The sequence below is a fragment of the Lolium perenne genome, chromosome 5 (genome assembly GCF_019359855.2).
Source record: "Lolium perenne isolate Kyuss_39 chromosome 5, Kyuss_2.0, whole genome shotgun sequence".
NCBI classification, from domain to species: Eukaryota; Viridiplantae; Streptophyta; class Magnoliopsida; order Poales; family Poaceae; genus Lolium; species Lolium perenne.
The window spans coordinates 198898981-198926975 of NC_067248.2; positions in this window are offsets into that span (position 1 = coordinate 198898981).

The window sequence follows — 27995 nt, forward strand, 5'->3', positions numbered from 1 at the left end:
ATTCATTACATGTTCTTACAATAGTATTGATCAAGATTATGATGGCATGTCACTTCAGAAATTATCTTTGTTATCGTTTACCTACTCGGGACGAGTAGGAACTAAGCTTGGGGATGTTGATACGTCTCCAACGTATCGATAATTTCTTATGTTCCATGCTACTTTATTGATGATAGCTACATGTTTTATACATACTTTATGTCATATTTATGCATTTTCTGGCACTAACCTATTAACAAGATGCCGAAGAGCCAGTTGCTATTTTCTGCTGTTTTTGGTTTCAGAAATCCTAGTAAGGAAATATTCTCGGAATTGGACGAAATCAACGCCCAGGATCTTATTTTTCCACGAAGCTTCCAGAACACCGGGGGAGATACGAAGTGGGGCGACGAGGTGACTCCACACTAGGGCGGCGCGGCCCAGGTCCTGGCCGCGCGGCCCTAGCGTGTGGGCTCCTCGTGGCGCCCCCTAACCTACCCTTCCGCCTACTTAACCCTTCATCGATAATAGTTCCAGTACCGAGAGGACTCTACACCGCCATGGTCGCCTCCGGAGTGATGTGTGAGTAGTTCACCCCTGGACTATGGGGTCCATAGCAGTAGCTAGATGGCCGTCTTCTCCTAATTGTGCTATCATTGTTGGATCTTGTGAGCTGCCTAACATGATCAAGATCATCTATCTGTAATACTATATGTTGCGTTTGTTGGGATCTCATGAATAGTGAATGCTATGTTATGTTGATTATCAATCTATCATCTATGTGTTGTTTATGATCCTGCATGCTCTCCGTTGCTAGTAGACTCTGGCCAAGTTTTTGCTTGTAACTCCAAGAGGGAGTATTTATGCTCGATAGTGGGTTCATGCCTCCATTAAATCTGGGACAGTGACAGAAAGTTCTAAGGTTGTGGATGTGTTGTTGCCACTAGGGATAAAACATCATGTCTAAGGATATATTTGTTGATTACATTACGCACCATACTTAATGCAATTGTCTGTTGTTTGCAACTTAATACTGGAGGTGGTTCGGATGATAACCTGAAGGTGGACTTTTTAGGCATAGATGCATGCTGGATAGCGGTCTATGTACTTTGTCGTAATGCCCAATTAAATCTCACACTACTCATCATAACATGTATGTGCATGGTCATGCCCTCTTTATTTGTCAATTCCCCAACTTTAATTTGTTCACCCAACATGCTTATTCTTATCGGAGAGAAACCTCTAGTGAACTGTGGACCCCGGTCCATTCTTTTACATCGATTACAATCTACTGCAATACTCGTTCTACTGTTCTCTGCAAACATCATCATCCACACTATACATCTAATCCTTTGTTACAGCAAGCCGGTGAGATTGACAACCTCACTGTTACGTTGGGACAAAGTACTTTGGTTGTGTTGTGCAGGTTCCACGTTGGCGCCGGAATCCCTGGTGTTGCGCCGCACTACACTCCGCCGCCATCAACCTTCAACGTGCTTCTTGGCTCCTACTGGTTCGATAAACCTTGGTTTCTTACTGAGGGAAAACTTGCCGATGTACGCATCACACCTTCCTCTTGGGGTTCCCAACGGGCACGTTAACTGCGCACCAGCATCACCCAGCACGCCCAAAACCTTGCCAGTCACGCGGTGAGCGCGCACTGGACGCGCCAGCATGTCGCTCGACCGATCTCCCTTGTCCTCCCCCTGCATCCCTATAACTGGAACGAGCACCGCCACCCTCACCTCTACCATGTAGACACACTCGAACGCCTGCGGCCGCCTTTGTCACCGTCGTCCTCGTCGGAAACGTACCGCGGGTACTGCCGCACTCGATACAAGCTCCCGATCGATCCCTTCACCTTTTCTCTGCGCTAGCTGCACCTTGAGCATCGCCAGGACGATGCCTACACTTAGCCGTCCTCGCCTTGCCCTTTCGCACGCCGGAGACGCCGCGCCATCGACGCTCCTTCACAGCACCCGCCGATCACCTCCCCATCTATAAATAGAGGAGCCCCGAGCACGAACTCTTCACAGCAACTCACTCTCCTCTCATCCTTGCTTCTTCTCCACCAGTCAATTAGACACCACCTCGCTGGAGCAGCAGCAATTTCTAGCCGAAGTCCGCCGGAGCCCTGAGATCCTCGCTGCCGATTGACGCTTCCCCACGCCTCGCCGACGGTACCAGGGACTTCCTCATCTACGTCAACGTCACCGCGCACCTCGCCCTCGACCGCCGGAGGCCTGGTACGCTCGCCGACCCCCTAGGCACGCCGCCAGCACGTCGGGATCTCGTCGGAGACGATGGTGATCCTCGACCGCACGATCTAATTCTAATATGATGGATCATATCAAGCGTACCGTTTCGCTCGTCTAAGAGACACTGACGGGTGGCCCCCACCTCGTCAGGGCAGCCCACTCTCACCAGATGCTTGTTGGGCTGCGCTGTGCTGTTTAAATTCGTTTCGGCCCATCTTCTTTTCCCGCCAAGCCCAACTAGTTCAGATATCGATTTATGAATATTGCAAATAGCCTGCAGATGCTTTAGTAAAATTTGAATAGTTTGAAATCTACCACTCCAAATTTAGCAAACTTTATACCTCTGGAAAGCCAATGAAATTATCTAGCCAATGCAACTGGTCCCATCTCCAAATTCGTAGTAGAATTAAAATGCTAAAAATAACAAGACATGGACTTTTACAAATTGAAACTTTATTTAAAATTCAACCATAATTGATTTTAAGTTGTTTCCAACTCTCATAAATCATAATTGATGTCCTCTAATTGATTATGCAATAATCTAGTCAGTTTGTTTGTATGATCATGGACTAGATCAAAATAATGGCTATGGAGCTATTTCTAGTGCATTTAAATCTTGGAATTCAAATTCTATAAATAGTATGAGAGCTACTCTCTCATTTAAATCTTGATCATAAGTAATACAATAAGAGGAAATGACCTTAGGCTAATAAACCTCTGATTGTTATTACTTAGAGATTTTAAACCATTTAAATGTTAGTTTTAAATTGTATGAGGTGTAGCACCTCATTTAAATTATACTCCCATATAATAGATATGCAATGTTGACCTTGGTCAACTTATATTTCATACCTTATTATTATTTGAGGAGATTAAGATTTAATGAGAGGAAATTATTTTCTCTAAAGATCTAAATAGCAAATCAAAGTAATAAGTATAATGAGAGGAAAGTATTTTTCTCTTAAATAAGAACCAACCAAGTAATTCACCATGCCGTGAATGATATGATGCTAGAATTAATGTGTGAACTCTTTGGTGTGTTTTAGTCTAGTATGTAAGATTGGTTTGGTGTTTATACCTCGTATTCGTATATAGACGCTAGTAACGAGGAGTATCAAGAGGAGGAAGCCTACTCCCAGGAGGAGGAGGAGAACTTTGACAACTACCCTGCTCAAGGCAAGCTAAAACTCTTGCCAACCACCAAGTGCATAGCTCTACAAGAGCAAGGCACCATCACACTTTACTTAATGTCTTACCTATCCCATGTTTTTACCTTACAATTATTTTTGCTTATTTATTTCAAAGTACCTTTTTGATTTATGATTCACTTGGTCTAGAGTAGAACAAGATTGAAGGTTAGCTTAGAGCAAATCAAAGCTAGATAGCACCCCTCATGAAATAGTGGCTAGTGCTAATCAAATAAAATTTGACTACTCTAGATGGGAACATGGTGAAGTGAAATGACTTCGAAAGAATGTGAATTGGAAGGTGACATGGTTGACTTGGTGATTTTAAATGAAAACTGATGATTGGGTTTGAATGCGATACCCTTCCAATTATACAAGTACCCCCCACAATACCTGATTATGGGTAGGGCTTAACTAGAAACTTGTGTATTTTAGTATGGGTTCCCTCTAAACAAGCATCATAGGGGTTACGCCGAGGCTGCCTCCGTATATGTGAAATGATGTGAATATGAGGTGAATGTACGACCCAAGCCCTGTGCAGTTCCCGGGTTGACAGTTGGTTTTCACCGGGAGGCCAAGCTCATGGGGAGAGGTGCCTATACTAGTATATATAAGTGAAAGGTTAAGGTTGATGATCCGCGTACTGAGTTACGACGATTCGGGGTTATCCTCGACGGATGTAATCAAAAGTTGTGGCACAAGAGTACAACCTCTGCAGAGTGTTAAACCTATTCGAATAGCCGTGTCCACGGTTACGGACGATTGGAAAGGTCAAACTATTCCGTTATCAGATTTTTGGATCTTAAAAAGGAATGGTGAATTGAAAGGTTATTTGACTTGAATCACAAATGATTTGTGGGAATTACACTAATGTTCCCACTTGAGTTAGTCTAGCAAATGATGAGTCTTTACTAAATGTTTGATGAACTAAAACTTGGCTTTATGCAAATCAACCTAGAGCTTAGCACCCCTTACTACACTCAATAAGTAATTACTTTAGTATTAGTTTGCGAGTACTTTAAAGTACTCATGGCTTTGCCCTGGCTATTCAAATGCCAGACTTTGAAGAGGAGCAACAGTATCAGGATGACGGGCAATAGGACGTCTACAATAACTAGGATCGTCTTCTAACGTCAAGCGTTGCCTGTGGAATAGATAGTCCACTACTACTTCGCTTCCGCTACTATTTGTGTTGTTGAACAATATATTTGTGTAATATTGGATCATGTGATCTATGGTTGTAAGACAAGTATGTGTTGTAATAAATGATGACTCTATGCTACTTACTATTATGTCTCGCAAAAACAATCTTCCTGGGATTGCGATGTATGATATAATAGGCATCTGGACTTAAAAATCCGGGTGTTGATAGTGTAGGGATGTGTGCTCGTTTTCAATCCGCTCCTAAGGAGAGCCATTTAATGGCGGTCAAACGGATTCTAAGATACCTTGTTCTCACTCCTACTCTCGGGCTATGGTATCCAAAGGGGTCAACCTTTGAACTCATTGGCTATTCGGATTCCGATTGGGCCGGTGATAAGGTTGACCGGAAGTCTACCTCCGGGGCTTGCCAATTTATTGGCCGGTCATTGGTGAGTTGGTCATCCAAGAAACAAAACTCCACCGCTCTATCCACCGCCGAAGCCGAATACATATCCGCGGCATCTTGTTGCACTCAATTGTTATGGATGAAGCAAACCTTGAAAGACTATGGTGTGTCTCTTGGTACGGTGCCTCTTCTTTGTGACAATGAAAGTGCAATAAAGATCGCCAACGACCCGGTTCAACATTGTCGCACCAAACATATTGACATTCGCCATCACTTCCTACGTGATCATGTTGCCAATAAGGATATTGATCTCACTCATGTGGGAACAACCTATCAATTGGCGGATATTTTCACTAAGCCTTTGGTTGAAGCCCGTTTTGTTAACTTGAGAGGAGAACTTGGTATTCTTGATCCTAAAAACTTGGATTGATTAACTTCTTGCACTATATTCTTGCATTTATCTTTCTATCTAGCTTAGAGGCATAGCACATATGGGGATAGTCATCCTACCATGTCTTGGTATGATGCATACCTATGTGTGCAACATAAATAGACCCAATGTCATTATATGGACCCAAGCATGTCTCTTCGAGGTCTCATGACATTTGCGCTTTCACATAGGGGGAGTAATCCCCCGCCCCTCATTGAGCCTTCATTACAATTTGATTTGACTATATAAGGCCAAATGCTCTTATTGCAAAAATCATTTCAAAATGACTTATGATTCTTGATATATATTTCGAAGCATGCCCATTGTTGCTATTTGCGTCTTGTTTGGATTTTCTCTCCAATGGGTATGCCTAGAGAACTTTGTGTTTCCAACCCCATGTCTATGCTCATCTCATCATCATCTATCTATCTATATGTACATGTCATCATCTGGGCATTCACACACATTTACACAAAGAATAGGGGCAAAACGAGGCAAAACGAGACAAAACTGGGCAGTTAGTCCCTGGCCGGTCTCTGGCCCGGTTGGACCGGCCTGTGGGACGGACTAGCCGGCGCCAGGTCCGGTCGACCGGGCGCCCGACCGGCTGTGCGGCCTGATATGTGTTGGGAGGGGATACCCCTTGGGGTCATCTTCCTCATTACCCCCCAACTCCCAAACCTCCACCACCTCCACCACCTCCACCACGATCTAGAACCTTCCCACCACAAGAATTCCCCCCAAACTCCACCAAACCATAGATCGGGCCTCTTGGAACATCTCCACCAAAGGATTTGGTCCCACTCAAGCTATTTTGGGAATTTTTGGAGTTCTTGGTTTTCAAGCCCTACCTAGTGTTCTTCTTGCTCTCTTGATCAAGGAGGACCATGTCTTCGGGTAATGTACTCTCCCTTCCTCCCTATTTTCTAGTCCTCATCACACATTGCAATTTCTTGACAAGATTTGAGGAAATTTTAGGGTTAGGGTTAGGGTTTGTAAGTCCTCATGCCTTTAGAGTGTCTCACAACACAATGCACATAATCCACTCTATTGCTATAGTCTATATTCAAGTTTCTGAGCTTTTGCATGAATTTGTGGTAGAAAATCTGGGCAACTCCTCACAAGTCGACAGATCTGGCCACCAGCCCGGTCGACCGGCCTCTCAACCAGGCCGGCCCGGCGTGCCGCCCGGTACCGGATTGGCACCGGCTCGTCCGGTCTGCCGCCCGGTTGGACCGGCCTGTGCGCCGGATCGACTAGTTTTCGCACAATCTCATCAATACACTTGGATATATGCTATGCTTTTTGGCTTCCCTCTTATTGATGACATGTACACTTACCCCACATAAATCATTACAATCAAAGTTATTGACCTTCATCTTAATGATGGGCTCCCAACCATCCTTTAACTTCCTAGGAATAGAAGCTTCACGATTTAATTTCTCTTCTCTAGCTTTTATGAGAGCATTTGTAATATGTTTCGTGAAAGCCAAATTTATAGCACTAGCATTAGGACTCTTAGCAAGTTTTTGTAAGAACTTTATAACTTCAGAGATGTGGCAATCATCAAAATCTAAACCATTATGATCTAAAGCAATGGGATCATTATCCCCAACATTAGAAAAAATTTCAGCAGTTTTATCACAGGTAGTTTCAGCAGTTTTAGCAGTTTCCGGCAGTTTTTCACGCTTTGCATTAGAAGTAGAAACATTGCCAACACCAATTATTTTACCATTGATAGTAGGAGGTGCAGCAACATGCGGAGCATTAACATTACTAGTGGTGGTAATAGTCCAAACTTTAGCTATATTATCTTCTTTAGCATTTCCTTCTTTTTCCCACCTAGCACGCAATTCGGCCATCAATCTTATATTCTCATTAATTCTAACTTGGATGGCGTTTGCTGTAGCAAATGACTTAATATCATTATTTTCATTAGGCATAACTTTCGATTTCAAAAGATCAACATCAGCAGCAAGACTATCGACTTTAGAAGCAAGTATATCAATTTTCCCAAGCTTTTCTTCAACAGATTTGTTAAAAGCAGTTTGTGTACTAATAAATTCTTTAAGCATGGCTTCAAGTCCAGGGGGTGAATTCCTATTATTGTTGTAAGAATTCCCATAAGAATTACCATAGCCGTTACCATTATTATAAGGATATGGCCTATAGTTGTTACTAGAATTGTTCCGTTAAGCATTGTTGTTGAAATTATTATTTTTAATGAAGTTTACATCAACATGTTCTTCTTGGGCAACCAATGAAGCTAACGGAATATTATTAGGATCAACATTTGTCCTACCATTCACAAGCATAGACATAATAGCATCAATCTTATCACTCAAGGAAGAGGTTTCTTCAACAGAATTTACCTTCTTACCTTGTGGAGCTCTTTCCGTGTGCCATTCAGAGTAATTAATCATCATATTATCAAGAAGCTTTGTTGCGTCGCCTAGAGTGATGGACATAAAGGTACCTCCAGCAGCTGAATCCAATAGGTTCCGCGAAGAAAAATTCAGTCCTGCATAAAAGGTTTGGATGATCATCCAAGTAGTCAGTCCATGGGTTGGGCAATTTTTAACCAAAGATTTCATTCTTTCCCATGCTTGGGCAACATGCTCATTATCCAATTGTTTAAAATTCATTATGCTACTTCTCAAAGATATAATTTTAGCAGGAGGATAATATCTACCAATAAAAGCATCCATGCATTTAGTCCATGAATCAATACTATTCTTAGGAAGAGATAGCAACCAATCTTTAGCTCTTCCTCTTAATGAGAAAGGAAACAATTTTAATTTTATAATGTCACCATATACATCCTTATACTTTTGCATTTCACATAATTCAACAAAATTATTGAGATGGGCAGCAGCATCATCAGAACTAACACCAGAAAATTGCTCTCGCATAACAAGATTCAGTAAAGCAGGTTTAATTTCAAAGAATTCTGCTGTAGTAGCAGGTGGAGCAATAGGTGTGCATAAGAAATCATTATTATTTGTGGTTGTGAAGTCACACAACTTAGTATTTTCAGGAGTACCCATTTTAGCAACAGTAAATAAAGCAAACTAGATAAAGTAAATGCAAGTAACTAATTTTTTTTGTGTTTTTAATATGGCAAACAAGATAGCAAATAAAGTAAAGCTAGCAACTAATTTTTGTGTGTTTTGTTTTAGTGCAGCAAACAAAGTAGTAAATAAAAGTAAAGCAAGACAAAAACAAAGTAAAGAGATTGGAGGTGGAGACTCCCCTTGCAGCGTGTCTTGATCTCCCCGGCAACGGCGCCAGAAAACGGTCTTGATACGCGTACAACACGCGTCCATTGGGAACCCCAAGAGGAAGGTGTGATGCGTACAGCAGCAAGTTTTCCGTCATTAAGAAACCAAGGTTTATCGAACCAGTAGGAGCCAAGAAGCACGTTGAAGGTTGATGGCGGCGGAGTGTAGTGCGGCGCAACACCAGGGATTCCGGCGCCAACGTGGAACCTGCACAACACAACCAAAGTACTTTGTCCCAACGTAACAATGAGGTTGTCAATCTCACCGGCTTGCTGTAACAAAGGATTAAATGTATAGTGTGGATGATGATTGTTGCAGAAAACAGTAGAGCTAGTATTACAGTTGATTGTATTCGATGTAAAAGAATGGACCGGGGTCCACAGTTCACTAGTAATGTCTCTCCGATAAGAATAAACATGTTGGGTGAACAAATTACAGTTGGGCAATTGACAAATAAAGAGGGCATGACCATGCACATTCATGTTATGATGAGTATTGTGAGATTTAATTGGGCATTACGACAAAGTACATAGACCACTATCCAGCATGCATCTATGCCTAAAAAGTCCACCTTCAGGTTATCATCCGAACCCCCTCCAGTATTAAGTTGCAAACAACAGACAATTGCATTAAGTATGGTGCGTAATGTAATCAACGAATATATCCTTAGACATAGCATTGATGTTTTATCCCTAGTGGCAATAGCACATCCACAACCTTAGAGGTTTCTGTCACTCCCCCAGATTTAATGGAGACATGAACCCACTATCGAGCATAAATACTCCCTCTTGGAGTTACAAGCAAAAACTTGGCCAGAGCCTCTACTAGCAACGGAGAGCATGCAAGATCATAAACAACACATAGATGATATTGATAATCAACATAACATAGCATTCACTTATTCATCGGATCCCAACAAACACAACATGTAGCATTACAGATAGATGATCTTGATCATGTTAGACAGCTCACAAGATCCAACAATGATAGCACAATTAGGAGAAGACGACCATCTAGCTACTGCTATGGACCCATAGTCCAGGGGTGAACTACTCACTCATCACTCCGGAGGCGACCATGGCGGTGAAGAGTCCTCCGGGAGATGATTCCCCTCTCCGGCAGGGTGCCGGAGGCGATCTCCTGAATCCCCCAAGATGGGATTGGCGGCGGCGGCGTCTATGGATGGTTTTCCGTATCGTGGCTCTCGGTACTGGAGTTATTCTCGACGAAGGCTTAAGTAGGCGGAAGGGTAGGTCAGGGGGGCGCCACGAGGGGCCCACACCACAGGCCGGCGCGGCCAGGGCCTGGGCCGCGCCGCCCTGGTGTGTGGCTGCCTCGTCGCCCCACTTCGTTTCCTCTCCGGACTTCTGGAAGCTTCGTGGAAAAATAAGATCCTGGGCATTGATTTCGTCCAATTTCGAGAATATTTCCTTACTAGGATTTCTGAAACCAAAAACAGCAGAAAACAGCAACTGACTCTTCGGCATCTTGTTAATAGGTTAGTGCCGAAAAATGCATAAATATGACATAAAGTATGCATAAAACATGTAGGTATCATCAATAAAGTAGCATGGAACATAAGAAATTATCGATACGTTGGAGACGTATCAATCGTGCTCAAGGATACAGAATTCATACTCGGCCTAAGATGACTAGAGGTGACATTTCCTTTTGCTATCCCACTAACCCCACAGCTGGGCCTCCCACTATCTCTGGGATGTACTACTCATATCTTGTCCTTGCCAAGATGTTCCGTGAGAGTCTCATCAGCAAGTCAGGTGATACTAGTGAAGTCAGGAACTACCACCTGAATCTGATGTACTATTGCCACCCTGCCAGGATAAGGAAGATTGATGGTTGTGATCTTATTCACTGTGAACTGAAGCGTGCAGTTATGGACCGCATGACTCCCAACTATGATCAGTATGTTCAGCGGCTCATCAACTACATTGTTCCTGCTCCTCTCAACACTCTTGATGAAAGGGTCATCATGGAACCATTCAGGTTCCCTACTCAGGACGGTCGCCCGGAAGTCCCTTCCATGATGCCCTCCAATGAGCGCCGTTCCAAGGAACACCATGATCCTGCAGCAAGCTCCAACTACTCTCGGCGCCCTCAGCGTGGTGCCGCTCGCTTCTTCTCCAGCATGTGGCAGATGTGCAAGAATACCAATGATGTTGCACATCAGAGTCTTGCTTTGAACCAGGAGACACGGAGGAGACAGAGTGAGTTCATGGTTGCACGGAATGCTCCTGTTCCTCCTTCTGGCCCTGAGATGGAGCCTGTGGTTGCACCTGCTTGGGAGATTCCTCCCATTACTGATGAGATGCTCCAGAACTTCGATCTGTGCATGTATGCTCATGGTGGCCCTCCTCCTCGGACTGCTCGTGCTCCTACTCCTACTGATGATGATGGTGATGAGGATGACGGTGATGCGGCTGCACGCGATGATGGCGAGAGCTCCTACTCCGTCGGGCATGAGTTCTATTGATGGGAGCGATAGCATCTCTCCTCTTTTCTTCGACTTTTTGGTGTTCCGATGCCAAAGGGGGAGAAGAGAGTAGAGTCTAGGACCACGGGGTTCTTTGCTTGTCACAAGCCATGGGTGTTGCTTTATTTGAATCTTATATGGCTTGTGCTTATTTGCTTTAATTTCTCAAGAACCATTTGCTACTTCGAATAATTTGTGTATGGACGTGTATGGACGACTATGTATGCTTAATCACTCTATTAGGATAATCATGCTTTATGCTTATATATCTTGATATACTTGTCCATACCATGCTTGTTTCCTAAAGATATTGGGGGAGCTTCTCATATTCCACAAATGGTGCACTTTTCATTCAAACGCAAATTCTCCAAGTGCACACATTATGGGGGAGCTGTCGTAATATCTTATATGGAATTAAGGTTTAGAGCTTATCATAATATCTATATGTGACTCTAGCTCGGTTTGTCATCGTATACCAAAAAGGGGGAGATTGTAAGGGTATTTTACCCTTATCCATTATTTTGGTAACAATGACACCGTGCTAGAGTATTTGACCTAATACGTTTATAAGGATTATCTCAGGTATTAGGCAAAGAGGCATAAATGGTGTATCAAAGGAACAAGAAGGCTAAAGGAGACCCCCACTTCAACAACAAATCAAAAAGGGGTCTACAGCAGAAATCCGGTTTGCCGCCCGGTCAGCCAGCCTCACAACCGGCCAGTCCAGCGAGCAACCCGGTCAACCGGGCGCCAACCGGGCTCCAAACCAGCGCCCAAGTGATCCGGTCTTCGGCCCGGTCTGCCGGCCTCCAGACCGGCGGGCCCGGCGTGCGGTCCGGTCGACCGGGCGCCAACCGGAGGAGCTCCTGGACGAGGCAAAGTGTCCCCCGGTCGGGATCCGGTCTACCGTACGGTCTGGACCGGCAGGTCCGGTCCCTGGCCCGGTCCGACCGGCCTCTGCACCGGATAGTCCGGTCAGTGGTCCGGTTGACCGGGTTTGTCGGGAGAAACGATGAGGTGGCAAGTGACCAACGGCCATATTTCGAAGAACACTATAAATAGGCCTTCTCCTACCTCTGAACAGTTAGGTACTACACTACAAGCTGTTCTTGAGCTCTCTCTCTCTCTCACTCCATTGCTAGAAACACCAAAAGCCTCCGATCTCCCTCCTCCTCCACCCAAACTCAAATCCCTCCGGGGAATCGTTAGAGGAGGACCCGATCTACTGTTCTACCAAACCAAATCTCATTCCCCTTGTATTCATCAAGAAGCTTGCTTCCTAGGGTTCCTTGGAAACCCTAGGTGGGCAAGAGGAGTCCGGAAGCATCCGGGCTGTGGATTTGCTCCGGGCAAGATTGTGAAGGTTTGGAGGCTACCTCAAAGTCTACCACAAGTGAGTGAGCTATTCCTTCGTGGGATAGGCTCCGGAGAATAGGGTGAGCCTTCGTGGCGTGGGGAATCCTTCGTGGGACCTCCACCCCTCCAAACGTGACGTACCTTCTTGCAAAGGAAGGGAACACGGGAATACATCCTCGTCTCCGCGTGCTATTGGTTATCTCTAACCGAACTCCTTACTTGTGATTTAACTACCTGTGAGAGCTTTCGTGCTCGAGTTAGTTGTATCCTCATATAGGTTGCTTCACCTAGTTTGCATTAGGCTCACCTTTATATTCTGCAAAGCCTAATATTGCAAAGAAAGAATTAAAATCTGTAGAAACCTATTCACCCCCCCTCTAGGTTTACCATCTCTATACTTTCAGAGGGGCATCCCAAAAGAGTTGAACAAGATTCTCAACGAACTAAAGAAATTAGTGCTCCTTCTAAGAAGAAGAAGAAACATAAAACTGTTGTAGAATCCTCTGAGCCTGTTAATGATCCTAATAGTATTTCTATTTCTGATGCTGAAACTGAAAGTGGTAATGAACATGATAAAGATAATGATAAGAATGATGTTTCTGATAAAGAAGAGGTTGAAGATGAACCTGAAAAGCATGCTAAAAATAAAAAGTATACTAAAGAAGATTTTATTGCTAAGAAACATGGTAATGAAAGAGAACCTTGGGTTCAAAAGCAAATGTCTTTTCCTATTAAGAAACTAAAATCAAAGGAGGAAGGACACTATAATAAATTTTGTGATTGGATGAAACCTTTGTTCCTGCAAATCCCTTTGACTGATGCTATTAAATTGCCTCCTTATTCAAAATATATGAAAGATATTGTCTCTAACAAAAGGAAAATTCCTAATGAGGAGATTTCCACTATGCTTGCTAATTACTCTTTCAATGGCAAGGTTCCAAAGAAGCTGGGAGACCCAGGTATACCGACTATTCCTTGTTCCGTCAATAATAATTATGTTAGAACTACTCTATGTGATTTGGGAGCAGGAGTTAGTGTTATGCCTTTTTCTCTTTACAAGAGACTTTATTTAGATAAGTTGATACCAACTGATATATCTTTGCAATGGCTGATAAATCTACTGCTATTCCTATTGGTATATGTGAGGATGTTCCTGTTCAAGTTACTAATAATTGCTTAATATTAACTGATTTTGTTGTGTTGCTTAATATGCCTAATAATAAGTTACTTTCAATGTTGATGACAAGGAGCATACTGTTTATTTTCCCAACAGGATTGATAAAGTATATGGAGTTAATACAATTTCTAATTTGAGAACTATCAAAGTGGGAATTATTGATTGTCCTATATATGAGCCTAAACAAGGATATCAAAATATTATGATTGGATCCATATCAATACAATATAAGGTAACATGATTTATTTGAGGTTTATTTCTTCTTATGTCATGTTAAATTTATTTGGTGGCAAGACTTGATCAACCTTGTTAACAAGTACATTTTATATGCATAGAAGAGCTAAACAACATTTCTTTCTTTCTCCACACTTGTTTACTTTCTGTAGTACTACTTGTTTTGCAAGATGTTTTAGTTGTTTAGAAGTTTGAAAATCTTTTTCTACCCTGAAACAGTTATTTTAACACCCAGAAATGTGCATTTTTCAAAGTTTTCAAAAATTTACAAAAATTATATCACTGGTCCTATTTTTCAAAATGCAACCTGGGAGTGCCTGGGGCTGACCAGTGGGGCACCCCAGGGCTGCACCCCATGTGCCGGCGCGGCCAGCAAGGGGGGCGCCACCCTGTGGTGAGGGCCCCTCCTGGCCCCACTTAGTCATCCCTTCCACTCATTCCACTCTCTCTCCCAAAAAACTCGAACCAGTTTGTTCTCACTCGCGTTTTCGCCCGAGAGCTCAGGATTTCTCGATCTCCTTGCTCAGCCCAGATTTCCGTCTGAAATTTGGCACATTTGCTCTCCGGTATGTGACTCCTCCGATTATCCAAATATATTTTTTTTTGGTTGAGTATATCTTGAGTATTTTTCTGTTGTAGGTGACATGTTAAGTGAGTTTGCATGCTTGTTCTAAGTTGCAAAAATTAGTTTTGATGCATGTTTAGTACTCTATCAAGTTCCTATAGTAGTTGCCCTCATTTATATGTCTCAAAACCAACTTTTATAATGATTGTTGAAAAATTTCAGAAAAGACAGATGCATAACCACACCTTTGGAGAAGTGTTTGAAAGGGATACGACAAGAGCGGGAAGGCCCTCAAGGGCAGCCACTCGAGTTAGGTGATCCTATGATGAGGATGTCATTGCACCTAGCTTTGAAGCTGAAGAGGATAATGGAGTTCCTAATGCTTCATACTTTCCATGCTTTGACTTTTTGCGTAATGCAGGGCTACTTGATGACTTCTTGTTTCTCATCAATAGTGTGGGATTATCTATCTATTTGGAAGATGAGAGTAATCAATTTTACAGGCTAACTAAAATCTTTGTTGAAAGCTTTAAATTCAACAACTCAGCCTTCTCACCATCAGTTAAATTTAGGATTTATGACATGCCTATTACTATGAAGTTGAAGGATTTTTGTGCTGCATTGGATATTACTCCTATAGGTACAGCGAAGAATATCGAGAACTGTCCCAGAGCTTTGACGGAACTCTATCGAGAAGTTACCAATGATGATGACCGTACCATTCAGCGCGGCAAGATAAGAAACATTCAGCTCCCTGCCATTAGATATTTTGCTTACTATCTTGCTACTAGCATTCTTTGTACGGAGAACAATAGCAACATTTCTAGTTATCATCTTGCTTTTCTGGTTGCTGCACTTACTGGAAGTACACCTTACCATCTTGGTGCCCTCATTGCTTGTCGCTTAGCTAGTAAGGGACCTATTTATGGAGGAATTGTTGCCTCACGTATTATTGCATATGTAGGTCTTCCTATTGATCCTAGTGATGAGAAATTAACTCCTATTAAGCTTGATATTGCTACTATGAAGTGTCACCAATTTGTCACAACTGACTCTAATTTAGAAAATATTGTCTATAGAATGTTGTTTATTGACGGGGATGAGAGGGAAATCCCTTTGCCGCAGACTGGTTTGTTCAATGTTCGCAGGAAGCCGTGGTCGCGCTCTAAGGAGGAGGTGGATGAGCAGCTGAGGATACGTGGTTTCCACCAGCAGCACGACTTCGAGGATGCCGAGCCCTCCGACGGGTACACCGTCATGTATCCTGGTGCATCTTCTAGCACGTACCAAGGACATGATCCTTCTTCATCTTACTACGGAGGTGCCACCTCATGGGCACCGTGGGATTGATCTCCACTTAGGCCAAAAGCCTAAGCTTGGGGGGAGGTATGCCGGCATCACTCATTCATTGCATATTACAATTGCCGGATACTTGTACATACTTGTTTCGCTTCTTATGGTTGCCTCTAATATGAGGAAGATGATATTTGGGGAAGTGCTGTCTAAAAGCAGATTCTGGACTGACACTAAAAAAATTCCTAAAAACAGCCAGAACGTTATTTTGAGAATCCAATTTTTGTGCATGTTCCCCAGGTTATTATCTAACTTTCATTAGTTGAACACTTTTCGATTTGAACAGCGGAAGATTTTCGTAAAAAATGATTACTGTACTGCTGTCAAGTTTGACGGATTTCTGCTATTTTGTGTTTATGTGACTCTTTTAGTTTTCATTCTCTTGTTTTTTGCTTTGTTTCTTTCCTAAAACACAAAAAGACCAAAAATATTTCTGTTGTTTCTCTTTATCATTTGTTTATTTTGGTTTCTTGTTCCTATTTTGCTTTATTTACTATCGTTGGTTTGCTATGAGAAAATCCAAAAAGATTTTGCTTTGTTTGCCTGTTTCCTTTCGTTTTTGTTTCCAATTCGAAAACACCAAAAATATTTGTTGTTCTTCTTCGGTTTTGTAAAGTTCACTATGGAGTTCAGCGGTCTTCGGTGGTTGGAGCTTGGTTTTCATTCCATATTATTCAAGCCACACAAGTGAAAGGCAATAATGATGACCTACGACAACTCGACTGTGGTGAGAGGCGGGTATGAACTCTATTTGTTTTCTTTTTTGTACATATACTCATCCATGTGAGCATGCTTAGTTGGTTCATGTGAGGTATATGTCATTTAATGAAAGCCTAGTAGTTCATGATCTCTCATGTTTAGCTCCAATTTATTAATATGAGTAGCATGTCATAAATATTTGCTTGCATTGTTTTATTCATAGATAGGTATGATATTGTGGTGTCCTCCTCTGAATAATTCATTTGAATCGACTTGGCACATGCTCACGCCTGCATATGACTGAAAAACAAAAGTCAATTAAGCCTCGATGATTTACTTTGCCTCAGAGTTCTTGTATCACTTTTATGCCTCCGTTAATTTATTTTGTCGCAAGCATGATTATGACAGTTATTGCTCTCTTGATTGTCGCTTCCCAGTCTATTGCTAGCCTTCACTTGTACTGAGCGGGAATGCTGCTCGTGCTTCCAAACCCCTGAAAACCAAGTTATTCCAAAGTGTCCACCATAAATACCCATGCATGGCATTTCAGACCATTCCAAGTAAATTCTCATGTGATACCTTTAAACCTTCAAAATACTTCCCAATTTGTGTTAATGTTTTATAGCTCATGAGGAAGTATGTGGTGTTTTATCTTTCAACCTTGTCATTTACTCCTGACAGACTTTCACCAATGGACTAGTGGCACATCTGCTTATCCAATAATTTTGCAAAAAGAGCTGGCAACGGGGTGCCCAGTCCCAATTAATTAACTTTCATTAATAATTCTCTTCACATGTTTTGCCCTGATTTATCAGTAAGCAACTTAATTTGCAAATAGACACTCCTCCATGGTATGTGAATGTTGGAAGGCACCCGAGGATTCGGTTAGCCATGGCTTCTGTAAGAAAAGGTTGGGGGAGTGTCATCCATAATGAAACTAAAATACATGTGTAAACAAAAGAGAAGAGGGATGATTTACCTTGCTGGTAGAGATAACGTCCTTCATGGGAGCCGCTCTTGAAAGTCTGGTTGACGAGGTAGTTAGAGTGCTCACTACCATTCGTTGACAACAACAAACACCTCTCAAAACAATTTTACTTCTGTTTAAAAAATGAAAAGCTCTAGCACATGTTAATCCCTGCTTCCCTCTGCGAAGGGTCAATCTGTTACTCTTATGTTGAGTCATCATCCTTTCTTTGAGCACGTTCTTGAGAGCATAATTTTCATTCTTAGTGTAATATGCTTGTCCCATAATATGCTTAACTGTGGTATAACTTTGATGCTTTTATCTTTGATAATCTTTACCTCTAGTCTTTCCATGAATTTCAGAGGTGCCTGGGCATTTATGTTTTGCTGTACAAATACGGGCAAGCGAGATACCACTTTATCATATCTTTTTATGAACATTGCAATCCTGCTGATAGACATGATTCATGATGCTTATTATTAGTTTGTTGGTATCTTTTCCATGATTGACATAACTATTAGATGACTTTATTTGCATTTATCTTATTATGAATTTTCTAAGTACTTGTCCATATCATGAGAATATTTACATCATATGAACAAATGTGTTCGTGAAAGTTCTTTTATCGCACTCAGTTGTTAAATGAATTGCTTGAGGACAAGCAATAGGCTAAGCTTGGGGGGAGTTGATACGTCCAAAACGTATCTACTTTCCCGAACACTTTTGCTATTGTTTTGCCTCTAATTTATGTATTTTTGATACAACTAACACGGACTAACGCTGTTTTCAGCAGAATTGCCCTGGTGTCTTATTTTTGTGCAGAAAATCAACTTTCAGGAAAATCCCCGGAAATAATTGCAATGGGCCTATTTTCACAGAAGATTGACGGAGCCAGAAGACGAGACGGAGGGGGACCACGAGGCGCGCACACCACCAGGCGGCGCGGTGGGCCCCTGGGCCACGCCGGCCTATGGTGGCGCCGCCTCGGCCAGCCTCCGACGCTCCCCTATGGACTACTTAAGGCCTCTGACCTAAAAACGCACGGGGGGTTTGACGAAATTGCCAGAAGACATCCAGAACTCCGCCGCCATCGCGAAACTCCGTCTCGGGACCAGAAACTCCGTTCTGGCACCCTGCCGGGACGGGGAATTGGAGGAGATCGTCGCCATCATCACCACCGACGCCTCTCCATCAACCATCCATGCTTCCCCCATCCATGTGTGAGTAATTGCCCCGCTGTAGGCTGAAGGGGATGGTAGGGATTGGATGAGATTGTTCATGTAATAGCATAAGATTGTTAGGGCATGGTGCCTAGTATCCGTTGTTGGTACTTTTATGATATTGTTGCAACTTGTTATGCTTAATGCTTGTCACTAGGGCCCGAGTGCCATGATTTTAGATCTGAACATGTTATTGATTCATGATGATATTCATTGTTTTATGATCTTACCTGCAAGTTGTATACACATATTGCTGTCCGGAACCCGAGGCCCCAAAGTGACAGAAATTGGGACAACCGGAGGGGAAGGCAGTGATATGAGGATCACATGTGTTCACGGAGTGTTAATGCATTGCTCCGGTGCTCTATTAAAAGGAGTACCTTAATTACCAGTAGATTCCCTAGAGGCCCGGCTACCACCGGCTGGTAGGACAAAAGATGTTGTGCAAGTTTCTCATTGCGAGCACGTACGACTATATACGGAACACATGCCTATGGTTGTTTAGTACTTGGATACTGTTTTATTACTATCTGCAAATGCCCTGCCTTGATTGTTACATGAGTTCTCTTATCCATGCAGCGCCCGTTCATCCATCTCTGTGCCTACAGTATTTTAATCCTGCTGTTTACCATAATCACTATTGTTGTCTTTATTACACTGCTGCTTATATTTCAGAACTGCTACTGCTATAAAACTGTTGCTACTGATAAACTATTGCGAGCAAGTCTGTTTCCAGGTGCAGCTGAATTGACAACTCCGCTGTTAAGGCTTACAAATATTCTTTGGCTCCCCTTGTGTCGAATCAATAAATTGGGTTTTACTTCCCTCGAAGACTGTTGCGATCCCCTATACTTCTGGGTCATCATCGGCCCAGAATGCAAGTTGACTAGTCAAACGACCAGGGCCCTACCACTTACTTACTGGACCAGCCCACTTACTGTAAAGTGGGCCCCACTTATTTGTTGGGCCGGCCCACTTACTTATTGGGCCAGCCCACTTGCTTTAAGATGGACCCCACTTACTAATTGGGCTGACCCCATAACAAGAAAATGGGCCCCACTTGCTTATTGGGTCGACCCGTTTATCCTGTTGACCGGTCAAACAAAGAAATTTGGCTCAGCCCACATGCTTATTGGGCCGGCCCCTTTGTCCTGTTGACCGGTCAAACAAAGACATTTGGCCCGACCCACATGCTTATTGGGTTGGCCCGGTTTGTTTGTTGACCGGTCAAACAAAGACATTCGGTTCGGCCCACAGGACTATTGGGCCGACCCATTTATCTTGTTGACCGGTCAAACAAAGACAATCAGCGTGGTCCACTTGTTCAGTGGGCCGGCCTAGTCATCCTGTTGATCGGTCAAATGTAGACATTCGGCCCAGCCCACGTGCTTAGTGGGCTGGCCCATTTAAGTTTTGATCTGTCAACCTTAGAAGTTAGTCCCGGCCCACGTACCTAATTGACCAGCCCAGTTATATAGTTGACTGGTCATACTAAGTCAGCTGGCCTGGCCCGCAAACTAAATGAGTCGTCCTGCTTAAGGCGTGGAAGGCCTTGTGTGGGCCTACCATCTACCACGGGGTTTCAGCCGGTTAACGCCGTTAACATCGTCTTCCACGTGTGAGTTTGCACGACGTCAATAGTCAACGGCCTCCCGAAAACTCTTCTGCAACGGTCCGATTTTCCATGGCCAAAGGGCGCCCAAACGCGACGCACCAATTTTTTTGTAGTAGGCCCTTACCTGACGCAGTATGCACCACATAACCCATATCATCGGGTTAGGCCCATAGGCGATGAAAAAGGGTCTATACCTGACGAAAATTTTATGTTGTAGATGAGAACTTTTCTTGTAGTGTTAATTGAAGAAGAAAATCCTATATCTAATAAAATGGATGCCATACTTGCCTGCATAGCCAAGCAAAACAATGACAATGTCCCTCTACAAGAATTAGTTGGAAACAACAATGAAAATGTGGCTGTTAACTTTATAAGAAACTTTGGCAACAATGGGTATGGGAACAACAATAATAACTATGGCCGACCACTTTATGTACCCAACAAATATGCTAGTGGCAGTAACACTAATAAATTAGAAAACACCATTAGACCTTTTATTGCAACACAAAAGGAGTTGAATAAAGAATTCATAGAAAAATTTGAAAGGCAAGATGCTTTGATTGATATAGTTGAGCTCTTAACACAAGAAGTTATTTATTTCAAAAATCTCTTACAACAAAAAAGTCATGAAGAAACAATTAAATATGTGCAAGAAGTTATAGATAACTCTTGGGAAACTTTGGATGCTATGGATGAAAAAACTCTTATGCTTGCTAATGATAAATAAATTAAAGAATTTAAAATGTTTAGTGAAGCTAGGAACCACTCTTGGATCTTGATAAATTTAGCTTGCATGAATTGATTGATATACTTGAGAAATTTGCTAAAGATTCCAGTATTAATGTCAATCAAGCTGGTTTTGGTTCCTATATTGCTAACTATATCATTAAAGAACATATTCAGAGATACAATAATGAGGCTATGGTACCACCTAAGCTTGGGGATGTGTGGATCCCCAAGACCTTTATATCTATTGACAAAGAAACACATCATGTCATTCTAGATTTAGAATCTAGTGTTTCTGTCATATCAACAGAGCTATATGAATTACTTAATCTAAAAAATATGTAAAATGCTCTATTAATTTATTACTTGCTGATGATTCAATCAAAAAGGCTTTAGGAAAAATAAATGATGTAATGTCTAAATTGCATATGACATATATACCTGTTGATTTCATTGTTATGGACATAGGGAGAAATACCTCTAGTCCTATAATCCTTGGAAGACCTTTTCTGAGAACAACATGAGCTATAATTGATTCTAAAGAAGGGAATGTCAAGTTTCAACTCCCACACAAGAAGTGTATGGAGCACTTTCCGAGGAAAAAGGAGGTAGCATTCATGCTACCACATAATTTCCATGACACTTGAATCAAGTAAGTAAGCCTAGCTATATGGCTATAAAGAAAGTGCTTTACGGGAGACAGCCCGAGATGTTTTTAGATTTGGTTTTTATTTTGCATGCTTGCTGTAGCATGTTAGTTTTTGTTTTACTTTACTCTCTAGTTTCTAAATAAAGTATGTTTTTACCCATTTAGATGTTTAAAGTTGCAAACATAATATGGCATTACTGTTTTCTACGATGCACTTTTTAGTGCACGATTTTTGTGATTTTTTTGGTAACTCCTAAAATCTTGAGAAATTCACAGTAGCTTTTACTTTTCATCCTCTATATGCAAGCAAATTGGCTAAATTTTCTTACATGTTAGATCCATTCTTTTGAGTATCAAAATGATTTTTACTTGAAACTTTTGATATTCTAGAATGAGTAGAACATTATGTGCTCTCTCTTTCAATATATAATTTTAGGGATTTCTATTTTCGTGCCCTCGGGTCGTTAGTTGTACTCAGTTTTCCCCAGCCCCTTAGTTTTTCCTCAGTTTTCCCCAAGCCTATGTCTGAAACCCGCAGAAGGAGCTCAGACGGAAGGAATCTGTTTATTTGGACGTTCTGTGCTGACGTGTTGCGCCGCGTCATCTGTGGGGCCGCGTCTTGTAGGGCGGCATCGCGTGGGGCTGGTAGAAAGGGACCGCGTGGGACAGGACGAGAAGCATTTGGTTGCACGTGAGCAGGAGCTGGGTTTTGTCTCTCTCGGCCCAAATTGGCATTTTTAAGAGCACCTTTTCCCCTCTTTCTCTCTCTGTCTTTTTCACCAAATTAGTATCAAATCTAGAGAAGCTTCTATTTCTGTCTTTCTTCAATATGGCAGCAAATCTAGTAGCAAATCTCTGGGGTTATTTATGCCTTTTGGCCCTCGTTTTTTGCCCAATATGGCAGCAAATCTAGAAGCTAGTATATGATAAATTCACAACAGCATAATCAGAAAACTAAGTATAATACATAAACTGCATACAGCAGCCAAAAGCAGCCAATAACGTTGTTAATGTTCACGACAAACTAAGCTGAAAAATATACAAGACGCACGCAATGTATGGACAACAAGAAGATTAGGATACCCCAGGATGAATGAATTTGTTCTTCATTCCTCCTCATATATTTCTTCCTTTCTCCATTCTTGCATTACCCCAAGGAAATATTCATTGAACTCCTTCCGTCTGCAGTGTGAGGCCAATACATCCTCCAAACGGTATGGCCTGTGTTCATTTCTCATACCGTAGTGTCCTATTCTATCCACACGTAGTGGCCACTCATCCCAGGCCTTTGTATCATGAGAGTACTCTCTGATATAACCCAAATCCGTGTAGTAGATGCTGCCAGGTCGAAGTGTCGGGTACACTCTGGTGTCGACGGAGATACACCGGATATAATTCACGAAGAAGGCATTACTGCCAATGTTACTGACCGGATGTTACTGACCGGATGGAGAGAGCGGCTCTGAGTGTCCACACGGTACACCAATGGTTTGCCCGCCAAAGCCTCGCTGACCAACAACACAAGCAGCAGATCACCATCCGACTTCACAAGGTAGAACTTCTGATGTCCAAGTTCTGGAAATGAAATTAGTGTCTCCATCTTGACAGTGCTCGCGCGCAGCTGCAACTGTACATTGGTGCACACTATTCTTCCGTTCTCAAAATTGTCCACAGCTACTGCATACAGTTCACCATTGAACGGGGTAATGCAACGCAGACAATGGTTCTTGATCGAAAATCTTACTTCTCCCCAATCTTCATTTATATCCTTAGTTGGAGTGCTCTCATTGACCTAACCAATTTCCGGCGGGTAATGTGCGGCAACGAAGACCATAGTCGGGGATTTGATAACAGCGACTGATTTCAGAAAAACAAATAGCATCTGCGCCTCAAACATAGTGTTTGATTTCTTTGTGAGTGGGTTCAGAAGCCGTATCTTGTGCGGCGGGTTCTTCTGGGCAAGCACGATGACGCCACGGCAAAAGCCGACGAAGCAGTATCTAAAATATATTGATGAAGATAACATTCAGCACTAAGATGTTTAAGATTGAAAATAAAAAGGTAGATATGGAGGAATTTGAACCTTGTATGACCTTCCGATAGATCTATGGTGACGTAGCGTGATGTGCCGAGTTGGAGGAAGGTGAACTCAGCGACACATGGAAGGGCGTGGTCTAGCATGATCCATTCGTCCAGGTGCACGTCGGGCTCAGGCAAACCTGAGCGCCAATTTCTACAGACTTGCCTCATAGCAGAGTAGGTGTCGGCGTACTCCTCGTTCGCCAGTAAGCATTCGCCGATCTTGTGAAGTGGTCCATCAGCCGAGAGAGAGGCCCAGTTCACAGAGGCGCCGTGCTTGGATGCGCCGCCCTCGGCGGCGACGGGCTCGGCGGCGACGGGCTCGGAGGCGACGGGCGCGGAGGCGACGGCCGCCGGCGCATTCTTGTTCTCCATCGCCGGCAGGGTAGCGTGCGTAGGGTGGTTGGGGTTTTTCCGATTTGGAGAAGTTGATGGGACGTGAGAGGGGTGGTTTCGTGCGTGAGCGAGAATGAGACGACTGTGTGCAGAGGGAGGAAATGAGGGGCTTACGCGTCCTAAATGCGACCCGCGTCCTACGCGTCCACTATTTGCACGTCTGCACCACGACACACGTCAACAATGGCACGTCTTCCACTTCTGCACCGCAACACGCGTCCTCGGGTCTAACCCTGGAAATTTAGATATACTCAGGTATACCCTCGAGTCATATACTAGCATCTTTTGTGTGCTCAGTTTTTGCCTTGAGTGCTAATACTGGCTAGTGCAATATACTCAGTTTTACCCTCAAGTGGCTGGTCAACAGAGAGTCAACAAATGGGATTAACTAGTTAAATGGGTTATTTAATGTGCAAAAAATTCCGAAAAAGAGTGGCACTTACTCATTGAGTCTTTACCACAAATTGCCACTTCTCAAATCATAGATAAATCAAGTTTCACCACAAATTGCCACTTCTCAAATCACCTAGTAGCTATGAAGGTGCATGGTTTTCCATAATAAGCCCTACCCAAAACAGCTTTCCCCAAAACATACTTTGTCTGAATGAGGCCATAATTTTCACACTCATGTAGATTTGTATTGCAAATAGTTTGAGGTAGGCCAAGATGGGTTTCATTGTACAAAACACGCATTTTCCATTTTTTAAATCTCATATTTGAATCCCTTAGTCTGTTTACTACTCACTTGCCTTGGTTTCTTGATACTACTCAGTTTTGCCCTCTCCCTTCACAAACTCTCACAGACGCCCAACATTGCCCTGATTGGTCTAGCCCATGTCACGCGGATCGTGCCCGCCGACCGTTGATCGTATGATCTAATGGGCAGGATAACCCCTATCTCTCTCTCTGGTCGGGGCCACCACCCTCTCCCTCTCTGTCGTCGGTTAGCTTCACGCAAAGTTTGGTTTTCTGCATTATTTTTCACGAGCTAAATTATAAACTCTTTTTAGGCATTACTTTTCACGCAAAAAATGATAAACCATCACCGATTTGTTGTAGCCATTACTTTTCACGCAAAAAAATGATACGCCATCACTGATTTGTTGTAGCCATTACTTTTCACGCAAAAAATGATAAATCATCACCGATTTTGTTGTAGCCATTACTTTTCACGCAAAAAATGATACACCATCACCCATTTATTGTAGCCATTACTTTTCACGCAAAAAACGATAAACCATCACCGATTTTGTTGTAGCCATTACTTTTCACGCAAAATGATACACCATCATCCATTTCTTGTAGCCATTACTTTTCACGCAAAAAACGATAAACCATCACCGATTTTGTTGTAGCCATTACTTTTCACGCAAAAATGATACACCATCACCCATTTGTTGTAGCCATTACTTTTCACGCAAAAAACGATAAACCATCACCGATTTTGTTGTAGCCATTACTTTTCACGCAAAAAATGATACACCATCACCCATTTCTTGTAGCCATTACTTTTCACGCAAAAAATGATAAACCATCAACGATTTGTTGTAGCCATTACGGTAAATGATAAACTATCATGAATTACCATTTCTTTTAGGCATTACTTTTCACGGTAAAATGATAATCTATATCACGAAGTTCCATTTCCGTCAAGATAGTCCGCATTACTTTTTTGTTGAGATATATACCCCCACAACGGTCGTCTCCTCCTTAATTTATTGTGTAAACCCCCACAACGGTCATCTCCTCCTTAATTTATTGTGTAAACCCCCACCAACGTTCACCTCCTCCTTATTTTATTGTGTAAACCCCTACAACGGTCATCTCTCCCTTATAAACACCCACACGGCCATCCCTTGTGTCAATAGGTTCTGCCTCTCTCTTCTTTGTTCACATACACTTGATCCATTGCCATGGCTTCCACGTCTCGGACGCGGACCGGAAGGGGAAGGGGAAGGGGAAGGGGAAGGGGAAGGGGAAGGGAAAGTGGATCATCATCATTGCCACCACCACTGTCAACACTGCCATTGATCATAGAGGAGTTCTTCATCGTCGTCTATGAAGACCCTTTGGTCAAGAAGGTACGTACGCGTTCCCACATATATGATGCATGTGATTAATTATGGGCATGTTCTAAAAAACCTTTAATTTCAAACGATCGGCGCTCGATCTCTTTGCAGGCTCTCCCAAAAAAGTTTGCGGACTATCTTGATGGCCAGGAGCCAGCTAAGGTGTATCTGCGAGCAGCTGACTGTGGTCCTCGTCTCTGGACCGTGGAGGTCCTATTTGACGGTCAAGGCCGGATGTACCTCGACAAGGGCTGGGAGAATTTTGCCATCGCGCACGGTGTGGATTTCGGCTACTTCGTACACTTCAAATATGAAGGCGATGATGTGCTCACAGTGAAGGTGTTCGACGGAACAATGTGCAGGAAGTACTACTACTCGGACGACGAAGATACTGACGATGAAAGCGACGACGACGTGAAGCCATGCATCCATCCCCTTTAGATAAGGGGATTATGACCAAGAATATATATGTAGCTTCATATGCATCGATTTAGAGATCTAACTATTTTCTATATATTATGCATGTAAAAAATAATATCGCATTTCCACTATTATTCGAGCACCACATCCTCCAAACGATGCCGATGCCGATATCGGCATGGTCAGAACGGCTATGCTCGCCGCCACTGCTAGGTCAACGTCGGGATGCACAATGTTTAACATAAGAGTCACTTTAGATTAAGCTGCGAAAATAGTCACCTGCCACAGCGGTCATTGGCTGCGGAGGCCCCACAGAGCGGCAATATAATTTTCTATAAATAAATAGACGACCCACTGGTCATTGGCTGCGGCAGCCCCATAGAGCGGCCCCATTTGTCATTGGCAGCACCACGTATACAATCAGGAAATAAAACGGCCCACGCGTCAGCGGTAGATGGATGGCTACCCGTCAGCACGAGACGGTCAGAGAGGAACTGCCCTCTATGCAGCCCCACCTCTGTGCAGCCCCACCCGTCAGATTAACGGTAACGGTAAGGCCTCTGACCTGACGGCAACCCGCGTCTTCGAGGGGTTTCAAACTAGAGGGAGGGGAAAGCTGAGGAAAAACTAACGAGCTGGAGAAAACTGAGTACAACTAACGAAGCAGGGGCACGAAAATAGAAATCCCATAATTTTATTCTTGATTAAAATAGCAGCAAGCATGATTTCTTTGTACCTCTAATGTCACCCCATTGAAAAGAATCGGCATAAAAGTTTGTGTTGAAGTTTTTTCACGGGGAATGGAGGAATATCACATTAAGATGTTTCAAGTATGATGAATATCATAAGTTGGGGGATGCCCATGACACCCCACTGGACTCATTCAAAAAATCATGTTTTGAGCACCTCCAAACTCTGTTTTTTGAGTAACATAGATTTTTTCGCAAAAACTTGAAACATCCTTATTTTATTTGTGTATAGTTTTGTTTTTAAAATGAAAGGACCATGATATTAAGTATTCATAATTCATATGAATAAGATACTAGACCAAACTCTCCACCTCTGAATTTTCAAAGTAAATTAAGTTGCATTATTATAAAAGAAAAGGGAATGTGCAAAAGCTAAAATTTATTTTATGTATGGTATTTCTAGAATGATAATTTGTTATGTGCCTTATTTTGGTGCTACTTTTTGCTAGTATATATAGATGTTTAATTTTAACTACCATTGTTTGATGATAAATGGATAGTATATGGATACCACGTAGAACGATAGGGAGAGATATGCGGAATATG